Raw genomic sequence first — 11,456 nt, 5'->3', positions numbered from 1 at the left:
ACTGTTGAATAACAACACCTTAAGTCACCCACATCTTAGACTAAGTTAAGGGTCGGACCAAGATGAGGCAGTTCCTTCATGACACAGCAAGTTAGATTCTACCATTGCCTTTTCCTACAGGGTCGCATTAACACAGGGATGTGATTCACAATAACCCTGGCTCCAATTGAGTTTTAGGGCCTGTGGTTCTGATATACCAGTAGGTCAGAGGGGTATCACTTGATCTGAAAAAGCCTAGGGAACTTTCTGTTCCTGGTGGCTTAGTTTAGTGTGTAAAGTACCACTCTAACCTTCACTACTCCGGTCACTCTTGGGTTACAGGGCTTAACCTATCCAGTCCCCAACATAGGGTTCACATTCTGAATGCCTTCACTTCTGGTTATTTCATTACCCCACCCAACTTTAGAATGATTTGGAATATTGATGGAATCTCCTATTGTTCACTCCCAGTATGGAGGGAACGCATGTGGTGATCCATTACCCCATTCATATTTGTCATTGGAGAAGGTCTTGTTACATCCTTTAGTTTCAGTTTTCAAAACTCTTAAACCTACCACACAGTTATCCCATAGGAAAAAGTCCATTATGGTCCTCTTTCGAAAGCCAAACAACCTCCAATGATTTTGGTCTAAGTCAATTCATTTTAATAAGTTTTAATAATTAACATACCCAGTCATTACTAAATTCATTAACTATTATCCGATGATCAACATGACTAAGGGTCTGGGCTCAACTAAGTGATCATAGTAAGGCCAAGGTAGGGTTATACTTGTAGTACTAGAGAATCACTCTAGTTGCACAAGTCTAAGATCCTAAGGGATATATATATACATATATCACACCAATATGTAAGCAAAATTTCAAGAATTACATTCATATCCCTATGGACATATCTATCATCTAGGTCAATCCACAAGAACATAAGTCCTCGGGTATGGCTTGCTAAGTCGTTTTTAAAGATCAATTAACGGTGTAGGACTCCCTCTATGAGTTTAAACAAGGTTTGGATGAACCAATTAAAGTTCAAATAGAGTTGTCACTAGCTTGAGGTGTTACGAATGATCTCTAACTACATGTGGTCCTGATTGATTACCCGAGCTAAGTTATTCCCACCAGTCTAGTGTCTCCTTCCCCAGGCCTGATTAAGAGTGGGATCCTGTGTTCCCCTATAAGGGTTTCTATACCACACAGGGTTTAGGTTTCTCTATCCATAGGTTTTGGTTCACTCACTAACGGGGTCTAAGGATTTGCATCCTCCAAGGTAACTCTCCCTCTTTCACATAGGAGGGGAGTCACAGTGTACACTAATGCCTGCCATTTCTTATTGGTTGGCCCGGTTGACATAGGCCCAAGAATGTAATCACCATAGTTCACATCCAAAGCAAGTAATAATTATGCATGGTCCAAACAAGAAGGGTGCCCAATCTAGGATATAAGCATAAAATCATCACACATGGGGTGGCCAAAAGGTCTCCTAAGAATCTGGACTCAAATCCTGAAAGAATTCGGGCGAACTCACTAGCAGTATTGGTACTCTAATTCCGTTCGTGGCTCCTCCATAAGATAGGGAGAACGGACTAACGGGCAGATGTGGAACGTGAATCCGTTTGTTTGTCTGTTCTCAGAAGGTCAAACGGCCAAGAGAATTTGAATTGAATGGACCTACAGACGGACTTATGGGTGTGGAACCGTTCGTTGATCCGGTCAGTTTTAAAATGACAAATTTTCAAGTTTTATGTGGGGCGGATTAACGGGCGAAATCACGATAAGCAGATCTGTTCGTTTGTCCGTTCGTAGAATTTTAACAAAAATAGAGCCGTGAGTTTAAAACTCACTTTTGGCTCCAAGAGGAAACATAACCGTAGGGGGGGGGGGAGAGAAAGGCTCTACAGGGTTTCCTTGGGTGGATTTCTTGCAGATCTCAAGCCTCAAAGTTCACTCCTCACTTGATCAAGGTAAGATTTCTCTTCTCTTTTCTCCTTTCCATTCTCTTTTTCTTCTCATTGTAGGATTTTGCTTGTGTCTTTTCATCTTCTCTTTCCTTTCTTCTTGGATTTGTGATGAATCATTCCAAGTGTGTGATCATGTCTTGATTTTATTTGCACTTCCATGGCCATGTACACCAAGCTCATGCCAAAATCGATTTAGACTGAGGTTTTTGGGTTTGAATCAAGCCCCATTGATCAATGACACTATAGGGGTGGCTTCATACTTGCTCATTGCATCATTTGCAAATTTTAAAGTCTTCTCAAGCATTTTAAAGATTGTTTACTATGTTTAGTTAATTTACTTAGATTGGTTTTAGGCTTTGATTGTATAAACTCTTCAATTCCTTCATGCTTTGAGAAACTCTTCAAGTTCATGTTTAGTTCGTTGCATTCGTCTAAACTTCACAAAATCATTTCCTTGATATATCTTCAAGTACATTTTCTTTTCATGTGATTGTTAGCGAGTTCCTTATATTTACTCCCCTTTTCCCCAATAAATGGTTCTTGTCTCTTGTTGGGGTACTTCATTCAATCATTTGCTTGTTTGACGTTGGTTGGGATATAAGATAATCAAAAGTACACATTGTTTGCATCAACCTCACTTCTTCACATCCACACACTAGGGATTTCATATAAACTTCATGTGTGAATTAACCTTGTCTCTTTCCCTTTTTTCCTAACACATCTTCAATGGTATCCATATCATACATTATATATATATATATCCTACTGGTATCAGAGCCAAGTCCTGTTTATTCGACTTTTGTTTTTCTGTATTTTCTTCTCCTACCGTTTATTTTACTGTATACCGTCCTCTGGGAGTTGCGTTGGGTACATTAGTGGCTATCTGGAGCCGTGTAGGGCAGAGGGTAAGTCTCGTTATTGGTTGGTAGTACTAAAATCACCCTTCACCCTTTGGTGGTTAAAGTCTGATTTAGGTATGGGAGGATAATATAGAGAACCATGAGCCAGCTAAACAGATCTATGTCTTCGAGGCTAATAGGCGAACCTAGTTCGCACAGTAACATTGTCAGTAATGAAGTCTTTACAGGTGATCTTGACCAGTCCCTTCAAAATTGGACCATGCCTAAAGTCCCTACCAAAGAAGTTTACAAACAAGATTGGTATAGTTTTAGAGAAACCATCAAGACCGTTGAACAAACTATAAATTATTCTCCAGAAGTGGAACAGATCTAGCTCCTTGAACCATCCAGTCTTAACAAACTTAAAAAAGATTTTAATTATATCCATATAGGCCTCATCCAAGTTGCCATCAAACCCCTGCATAGAGAAGGACTTAATGTCTCTCTCCTTCTTGCACTTAGGGACCAAAGATTCATAGACTTTGAAGACTCTCTCTTAGGAATGATAGAGACTAGTCTTTGCAAAGGACCAATTTACTTCAACTGCTATCCTGATATCAATCTTCCCCTTAGTGACGCCAACTTACTTGATGCCTTAAAAGTTAATATTAACACAAGTGGTTATAAAATGAAGAAGGGATCTATTCCCATTGCTATTGTTCATCGCATCCAATATAAGGCCATGAAAACCATAAGATCTAGAGCCCTTAAAAGAACTACTAAAGGCCAGACTACGTTCATTGAGACTGACTTTGTTCATTCTCATACCATCCCTCCAAAAACTATCAGTTGGAAAGATGTCAAATTTCCGCCCAAATGGTGTCTTCAGTGTCCATGTCCTGAACCATCCATTGAACCCCACTCTGAAGTAGAGTCCATAAACCAAAGTCACGATGGAGCTGTCACAATCACTTTCCAACGACACAAAGGAAAAACACAACCTAACCTTGAGGAATTTGAAAACCTCAGCCAAGTACCTAGCAAAGCTTCAACTTCAAACACTTCTGCTTCTACCATAGCTAGTCTGTACCTTGAAAACCAAAAATTACAAGAACAACTAAAAACTTTCAAATTACTAGGATTACAGACACACAGTAATGTTGCCCAGGGATTTTATGAAGAAGGATCTCGGACTGCTTCCCCTACTCATAAACCTTCCTCACCAACACAAACAGAAATGCAACATGACTCTACTATTGGAGTTATTTCCTTAGAAGATTTCCAGATCGACAAACCAAAGCTCCGATAAGATTTCCTTCTTCCCAAAAACAAAGAAAAAAGAGATTGGTTTTTTAACTACTTCTCTGATGAACAACAAAAACAAATTAGAAGTCTCTGGTACGATAAAATGAACACCAATAAAACCAATATTATGTTCTTCACATACCTAGACATCTATACAAGTAATAGAAATATTGAATATCCCTTCACAAACATTAGTGTAAACAAGAAGGTTTTCCGTACCTATACTATGGCAGATGATAAGACCCTTGAATCCATTCACCCTCCAATCACAAATATAAAACTAAAAACCAGTAACGGTGGTGAAATCATGGCGACACCTTTCAGATCTATTGAAGGTGTTACTGGAGGACCAACAAAAATCATTGAACAAGTCAATTATACAAATCAATATTTACAAACCATAGGGAACCAACTTGTTAGAATTGAAAATCTTGTCCAAAAGGATTCATAGGCTGAACCCTCTTCTTCTACAACGAAAACCTCCTCTACAACTCCATTGTTCAAACCCTTCACTATTTCAAATAAAAGTTTAAAGAATCTCAACACTATAGAAGGAAAAAGTTTCTTAGAACAAGTCTCCACTGGATTATCTTCTTTAGTTATCCCTGAAACACCTCAAAAGGAATCAGCCCAAAAGGAATCATAAGGCAGCACTATTGCTAGCATACAACAACAATCTTCCTCTGAATCTTCAAGTGATGATGAGGAACATGTCAATGCCATAACCAGTTCCTATATGACTCCAAACTATTATCCCAGACCTACTTACCCTGATCTCCAACTTGAAAATAGAAAAGACTTTTCCCAGGCCAATTATCAAAGCGGCATCATCTATGAATGGAACATAGATGGTATGTCTAATTACAATCTTAGTAATAAACTTCAAGAAATGACTATGGTCAGCAATGCCCATCGTATAAAAAACATACCTGACCAAGCCATTGCCGAAATACTTATTTCTGGATTCATCGGTCAACTCAAAGGATGGTGGGATAATGTTCTTACCCTATCAAAAAAGGAATCTATTTTAGATTCCATACAAACTACTGAAACAGGCCTTCCCATCATAGTCCAAAATCAAACAATAGGAGATGCTGTCAATACTTTGATCTTTAGTATCACTAAGTATTTCCTAGGAGACCCTGATAGACTCAAAGATAGGTCCTCAGAACAATTATCCAATCTCAAATGTAAAAAACTCCATGATTTTAAATGGAACAAAGACACATTCATGACAAAAGTCCTAACCAAGAAAGATGCAAATCTTCCATGTTGGAAAGAAAAGTTTATCACAGGACTTCCCAGTCTATTTTCTAAAAAATTAAAACAAAAATTAAGAGAAGAAAACAATGGTGATATCCTTTACCAAAACCTTACCTATGGTGACCTTATAAGTCTTGTTCATAAGGAAGGACTTGCCTTATGCACAAACATCAAACTTAGAAAACAAATCAGAAAAGAATAAAAATCTTATAAAAAAGAGTTAGGAGGATTTTGTGAACAATTTGGACTTGCGTCCAAAGAAACTTCCCACAAAAATAATAAAAAACATCGCCATATAAAAAAATCTAGACATAGATTTCATAATAAAACTCAAGAACCAATAAAAGAAACTGATAATAAGAAAACATGGAAACCTCATAAGAAATTCTACAAGAAACCTTTCCAAAACTCAAAGCCTACCCAAACCCAAGGGTGTTACAATTGTGGCAAACCAGGACACATTGCCAAATACTGCAGACTTGCTAAAAAGATAAATTCCCTTATCATACCCGATGATACTAAAAGCCAACTTCTAGCTGACCTAGCTGAAAGTAGTTTCAACTCAGATTCTGAGCATGAAAACAATGAAGTAAACCAAATAGAATCAGATAGCGAAGAACAAATTTCCCCTTGCACCTGTAGTCAAGGTATCTTTTGTAACAAATGTGATGACTCTGAAGAAACCAAGTCCATTAACATGATCCACTCAAATACTGGAATAAGGAATTTTGACAAACCTAAAGAATTCCTTAATTTCGTTGATCAAATCAAAGATAAACATACTAAAACTTTATATCTCCAACATGCCCAAGAACTAATGAAACAATTATCTACAACAAATACACAAACCAAAGCTACTTCTTATGACATCAAACAAATTTACAAAAGATTTGGGAAAACTCCCATTGCTTCCCAAACCCCAGATCAAAACCAAATCACAAACCTTGAAGCAACCACCAATGATCTTAAAACTGAAATCACAAATATCAAAGCTGATATAGCAAAACTCAAACAAATCCAACAATCTATTCAAATACAAGAAGAAGATGAAGAACCACAAACAAATATTGAACGAGAAAAAGATTTCGTTGTCATTATCAACAAAGTTCCATGCCATCAATGGTACGTAAACATAACACTAGTAGTTTCTTCTTCACATAAAATAAACACTGTTGCATTAATTGATTCAGGACCTCAATTAAATTGTATTCAAGAAGGATTAGTCCCAACACAGTATTTTGAGAAATCAACAGAAAAATTCACAGGAGCAAATGGTTCCAAACTCAATGTTAATTATAAACTTTCAGATGTTCACATCTATAATCAAGGAACCTGCCTCAAACAAGTTTTTATACTAGTAAAAGACTTAAATACTGAAGTAATCTTAGGACAACCATTCCTTGAACTCATTAAACCCTTTACAGTAACAAACCAAGGTATTTCTACTCAAATCCTTGGACACACAGTTGATTTTGAATTAGCCCAGACAAAACACATTGATCTTCTCAAATCCGTTGCTATATCTAATCAAAACACTGTTAACTTAATTAATAGTAAACAAAAGCATCTTGATTACTTAAAACAAGAAATAACACACCGACATGTTTCACAAAAACTTTGTGACAAAACTATACAGAAACAAATAGCCGATATCAAAAAACGATTTGAAAAAGAACTTTGTTCTGAATTTCCTGATGCCTTTTGGTATCGACATAAACACATTGTTAGGTTACCTTATGAACCAGGGTTCCTTGAGAAAAACATTCCTACCAAAGCTAGACCCATTCAAATGAACCAAGAACTTCAAGAAACTTGTAAAAAAGAAATACAAGACCTCCTTGACAAAAAACTAATCAGTAAAAGCAAGTCTCCTTGGAGTTGTGCAGCTTTTTATGTTAATAAAATGCTGAGATCGAACGAGGAACACTCAGGTTAGTCATCAATTATAAACCCCTCAATGATGCTCTATAATGGATCTGTTACCCTATTCCTAACAAAAAAGTCCTGCTTCAAAAACTCTACCAATCCACCATATTTTCTAAATTTGATATGAAGTCTGGTTTCTAGCAAGTCCAGATCCACAAGGATGATAGATAGAAAATAGCCTTTACCACACCCTTTGGCCATTATGAATGGAATGTCATGCCTTTTGGCCTCAAGAATGCCCCCAGTGAATTCCAAAACATTATGAATGACATCCTAAATCCGTTTGGCAATTTCATAATTGTCTACATTGATGATGTCCTCATATTCTCCACTTCTATTGAACAACATTTCAAACATTTGAAAAGTTTCTTCCAAACAATGAAGATTAGTGGCCTAGTACTCTCCCAGAAGAAAATGGAATTATTTCAAACAAAGATCCGTTTTCTAGGACATTATATCCACTAAGGCAAGATTATCCATATTGAAAGATCCATTGCTTTTGCAGATAAATTTCTAGACCAAATTCTTGACAAAAAATAACTCCAAAGATTTTTAGGAAGTCTCAATTATGTACGAGATTTCATCCCCCAAATTAGTCACATCTGCAAAAACTTAAACTCTAGAATCAAGAAAAACCACCTCCTTGGACCAATGACCAGACTACTGCTGTCCAAAATATCAAAAAACTTGTCAAAGAAATCCCCTGTCTTCATCTTGCTGATCCTACTTTACCAAAAATAGTCGAAACTGATGCTTCAGAATTAGGCTATGGAGGAATACTTAAGCAAGTCCAAGACGACAAAGAACTGCTTGTCCAATACACTTCAGGAATTTGGAACCAAACCCAACAAAATCACAGCACTATTAAAAAAGAAGTTTTATCAGTTGTTTTATGCATCCAAAAATTTCAAGGTAATTTATTAAATAAAAATTTTTTTGTTCGAGTTGACTGCAGTGCAGCAAAATAGGTTTTAAAAATGATGTTCAAAACACTGCTTCCAAACAAATTTTTGCTAGATGGCAAGCACTTTTATCTAGTTTTGATTTTGACATAACTTATATCAAAGGAGAAATGAATTCTATCCCTGATTTCCTCACTCGTGAATTTCTATAGGGTCCAAAAACCATTTCCCTCATCATGGCTCCAAAAGAGCCTCCAAAACCCACTATCAAATCCAAAACCTCCTATGCCAAGCCAGTTCCTTCTACCCAATTGATAAAAGTCTCTCCTTCCAAACAAGTCACCCCAAATATTCCTTTCAGTCAAATAGCAGCTTCTAGTTCTACCCAATTAGTCCCAGCTACCAAGACTTCCCAATCCATTTCTCGACCAAGTTCTTCTAATATAGTTTCCAAGCCAGGCCCCTCCCAAAATGCTCCCAAAAGTCAATATGTTCAAAAGTCTTTTTACCAAGATCTTTTTTCCCTTGATGAACAATTTACCAAAGGATGCAGTACCCCCCTTGAAATTGCCCAAAGAGTCTTTTACAAAGACTGGCACTTCTATTCCCCAAACAACTCAAAAACCCAAGAATTTTATGAATTTATCTTAGTAGACACTGATTCCATTAGACTCAAATAGAATTTTGATAAAAATGATCCTAACCTAGTCTCTCATACTTCAGTCACTATTTTACAGATCCTTAGCTCCAAAGATTGGGGCACTCACCCTCTTGTAACCAAAAAATTCTCTTAAATCTATCAACCTCAAGAGTACCATTATTTTGACTATAGGGATGCCTGGTATCATGCATTCCTATACCAAAATAGTAAGAACCAACATTCTTGGTTCTTTTGCTTCGACTACAAGTTCTCCAGTCTAATTTCGTATTGGTTCCCCCGATGGTGGGTTGCCTTTGGCCCTATTCTTGACATCTTACCAGATCCAGTTTTTGAAGCCTACAATGTTTTCTGCCAGCACATGAAACAGATCTCTGAACAACCTGACCTACTCAGATTCTTTGTCCAATGCTGATTGGCTTGGATCATGTATTGGGAGTATGCTGTTGAAAGAGTAGAAACTCTTGAATGGTCCATCCCTATTCTCATCAGAGGATTCAGAATAAAATGGTGGGACAAGTGTGACCTCAGTAAATGCACCACAGAGGCCCTCATCAAAGCTTTAACAGCTCTCAAGCCTACACCACAACTGGCTTCTTCTGACAAGTCTAGTGATAGTAAACGCCTCCAACTAAAGGCCCAACAAGCTGAAATTGAAGCCCAGCTTGCTGCCCTTAACACTAAAGAAGAAGATGAAGTTGATGCCCATTCAAGTGTTGGGTCCATTACCCATCATCTCTATGAAAGCCAATTTGCCCAAGACCCAGACGATGGGCTTGACCTTATTAGCCAATAGTTCTCTTCTTCCTCTACAAGATCCATTTGAAGATCCATGAGACAAGTGGGCCAAACTTCCAGAATAATCCCTGGTTAGCCCAAGGGCTAGTTTCCAAGCCCATATGTTGGAAAATCGTCAGCCATGACGACAGCAAACAAATGGCTCAGTTTTTGACACGTGGCTGATTAAATACACATGTCCTAGTCACTATCTCTGGTCATTGATAGTCAAGCCACCACTGGGCCCACTCTAATACAGTGAACCTCTTAACCAGACCAATGAGGAAAACAGTGTTTTTACACGTGGAATGCCTCGGCGCGGTTATTGAAGATCTCTCCAAGATCCAACGTCCAAGATTCCACCAACACTTTAATGAATAGTAAAAGGGTCAATTTTACTATTGCACTCTAGTCCAAAATTACTTTCAGTGCTTTCTGCCCCAAAAGTCAAAAGATTTTGTCTTTTCTCTCATTGAACAGGTCCCGCTGGCCTCCAAAGTCAAAAGTTGCCGACAAGCCCATGTGCTCTACCAAGATTCCTTCCAGATAAGATTTCTTTAGTGGAGAAAAGAAGCAAGCTCTCTATAAAAGACCCATTTCGTCTCCAAAGAAGAGGAGGAGAATTCGAGAGACACAAGAGCAGACACTCTGCAACTCTCTTTGAAGATCTTCAACAAAGTAGGAACTAAGTAGTTCTTCAAGTTTTTCATTTTATTTTGTACTTCAAGTTCTCGTATGTTGACAACAAGAATCAAGTCTTTGTAATATTATCCAAGTGTTCATCCCAAGTTCCATAAGCTTTTATCTCAAGCTTCCAAGAGTTCGTTCAAATACTTGTAAGTTACCTCTCTAAGATCCTTCCAAGTCTCAAGTCCTAAGCTCGTATCAAGTTCTCTTTGTTCATGTTTGTAATTCAAGATCTCCTTTAATATATAAATTTCAAGTTTTTATTGTTTTTCAAATATTTCATATCTACTTGGCCGGCTTAGCCGCCTAATCAAAGCATAGTAGAAGACTACCTGCAAAACGGTAGATCACTGAGGGTTACCCCCTCTGAGTGTGACAAAGGGTCCATTCCGGGATCAACAGCACCTGCTAACACCCACATCATTGCATATTTTATCATGTATAGCATTCTCTTCAAACCATTCCCCTACCACTTAAGCATGTTACTTTGCTAGTTCTATTTTCCAGTCATATGCCATTATTCCAATTTGGCATACCTTTGCTATTTCCTTTGGTGGTGCCTTGTATGTAGGTAACTAGTCATGGCTCCCAAGAGAAAGAGGGACCTTGCCATTGTGCCTTCCATCCCTACTACCTACAATGTGCATTGATTCACTTCAGAAAAGACTGAAGGGATTTTCTGGGAGCTCCTATTTAACAGAAAGATTCTTATGGAGAGGGATGTGACAGTGGAGGAACTATTGGCATACAAGGTGGGTGCTAGGTTCGAGAGGTTGGAGTGGAGCAACATGTTGATTCAGCCCGAGCTTTATTACCCCACCTTGGTCAGGGAATTTTACTCTAACCTGTTACTGGTTAAGGGGGATGATGATGAGTTCAGGCTGACTTCCCTTGTGAAGGGAGTGGTCATTAGTTTCACTGTAGTGGAGTTGGGGATTCTTCTCGGGGTTTCTTCAGAGGGTAAAAAGGTCTATTATCCTCTAGGTAGTCACCTAGACAAATGCTTGCATCCCGAGGAGAGCAGGAAGTTATTTAAGGTTCTGACGAATGACAAATATGAGGAGAATGAAGACCTCTCCAAATTTCCTCCCTCTCAGCGGGTTCTCATCTTCATCGCCAAGACCAATCTGGCTCCCTCTAAGGCACA

This window comes from Telopea speciosissima, chromosome 6 (assembly GCF_018873765.1).
Source record: "Telopea speciosissima isolate NSW1024214 ecotype Mountain lineage chromosome 6, Tspe_v1, whole genome shotgun sequence".
NCBI lineage: Eukaryota > Viridiplantae > Streptophyta > Magnoliopsida > Proteales > Proteaceae > Telopea > Telopea speciosissima.
The sequence above is the reverse complement of the archived record's forward strand: the minus strand, read 5'-3'. Positions refer to the sequence as shown.